The sequence below is a fragment of the Octopus bimaculoides genome, chromosome 12, assembly GCF_001194135.2.
Source record: "Octopus bimaculoides isolate UCB-OBI-ISO-001 chromosome 12, ASM119413v2, whole genome shotgun sequence".
Lineage (NCBI taxonomy): Eukaryota > Metazoa > Mollusca > Cephalopoda > Octopoda > Octopodidae > Octopus > Octopus bimaculoides.
Genome location: NC_068992.1, coordinates 61,930,244 through 61,932,605, shown reverse-complemented (window position 1 = coordinate 61,932,605; position 2,362 = coordinate 61,930,244).

The window sequence follows — 2,362 nt, the reverse complement described above, 5'->3', positions numbered from 1 at the left end:
AAATTAAGAGTACTTGAGTTTTGAACGTGTGAGTTTCTGTGTCTAGTCTATGTATGTATGTATGCTTTTTTTTCTATGAGTTTATTTAAAGTTCTTAAAAGGGTTCAAGCCGGTCGCTAACAAAACGATAAGACATTTTGAGTTAAGATAGTTCCTGGTGTTTGTAAATGTGGTTGAGTTGGTATGTTGGTTGAGCTGTCGACATACACACCCAAGTGTGCATCTATGACGTAATATCAACAGGTTCTCGGATAAGTTATGCTTAATAAAAAATAACTTATTTACCTAAGTTTTAACATCATCTCCTTCGGAAAAGTCACCTTGCGCAGCAGTACACCTGTGCCAGAGTTCCTGCCACATTTGAAAACCGGCCTGGAAATCGTTTTCCGTAAGCGAGTAAAGGACTTTCTGTGATTCCCTCTGGGTCTCAATAACGGTGTTAAAACAGCAACCTTTGAGCTGCATTTTTATCTTGGTGGGGGAAGTGGAAGTCCGCAGGTACTAAGTCTGGCGAACAGGATGGGTGTGGAAGCGACACCATGTTGTTTTGGTGAAAAGCTCACGAGTGAAGAGAGCTCGCTGAAGAATCCAATTCTTCGCACTCTACAGATCCGGTCACTTTCGCCAAACGTCCTCCCTCATAAGCTTCAAAACCTCGCAGTACAACACTCGATTGATGGTCTGACCTTTAGGGGCGAATTCACGATGCACAATACCACATTTCCAGGGATGATGCTCGTGACAGCTCTTCCAGGGATGTTCTTCCGCTTTTGAAGCGCCCGTACCACTTGAAATATTGCGTACGACCCTTTGCCTCGTCGCTATAAGCTTGCCGAAGCATGATCAATGTCTCTGTAGCAGACTTCCCAAGTTTAGCGCAAAATTTCACGTTGGCTCTTTGTTCCTGTCCATAACAAAATCACAGACTACAGTATATCACAAAAACAAAAATTTCACAACTTGCGAAATAAACGCAGTGATGTCACTTAGCGCACTGCCTCATACAGACCACTGCTAGCTTTCACCGAACATGCAACCGTGTGCTGCCATCTGTTGACGCGCTACAAAATTAGTCCTAGAACTTTTTGATACCACCTCGTATTCACCTAAAGAATCTCAGATGGAGAATCTTTGGAATGTTTTACAAATCGTTACTGTGACATTTACAGACTGGATTTGGAAAATGTGTATCACTTTCTATTGGTCTTTCTTCGAAAAACCTAATAATTCTAAGTTTTTCATGTAAATTTGTTATGTGTGTACGTATGAATGTATGTGATGTATATATATATATAACGTACGTAATGTATATATGTGCGTACGTTATGTGTGTATGTACGTATATATGTATGTATGTATGTATGTATGTATGTATGTGTATGTTTGAATGTTTGTATGTTTGTATGCATGCATGTATGTATGTGTGTATGTATGTATGTATGTATGTATGTATGTATGTATATATGTGTATGTATGTATGTATGTTCATATGAAAATGCATGCATGCATGTGTCTGTGAAACAAGTATTGAAACAAGTAATGAATCGCTCAAACGCGAATGTGAGATATCTCGATTTTGCAGAGGCCTTTGATAAGTTCCGTCATGGGATATGTTACAAGCTACGGAGACTCGGCATAGTGGAAAAACTGGGAGAGTGGTTACATGACTTCTTAAAAGACAGAAGCTAGGCTGTGATAGCCAATAAGACCTTCTCCATGTAGACAGTGACAGTAAGTGGAGTACCTCTTTTAGAAAGAGGGACAAGGAAACTATGCTGGTTCTATTATAGTCTCCCCACACAGTCAAATAATTAGCAAAACATGAGGGAGTTCAGCAGTGCTACATCAAGTAGTGGCATCAATGGAACAGCTGAGTTACTGGGCGAGACTGAAAGAGCTTCGACTCTACACCCTGAAGTGAAGACGGGAGTGATATGCAGTGATATATGTATAGAAGATCCTGAGGAGGTTGACACCAAACTTTGGCATCGTGAGCTATTTGAGCACCACTTTTCCTTCATAACTAAAAGACATAAAAAAAAAGCTGTTACATATTCTATCGACTCCGAAAGCGTCAAAGGTGAGATCGATTCACTTTACCTTTTATCTTTTACTGGTTCCATTCATTGGATTGCGGCCATGCTTGGGCACCACTTTCAAGAGGTTTAGTTGAGCAAGCGAAAGATTTTTTAATATCTGGTACTTATTTTATTGGGTTCTTTTGCCGATAAGTTACGCGGACGTAAGCAAACCAGCACCGGTAGTCAAACGGTGGTGGGGTGCAAAAAACAACATATGCACAAAGACATACATACGCAGATGTGTGGCTGTGTAGTAATATATATATATATATATATATATA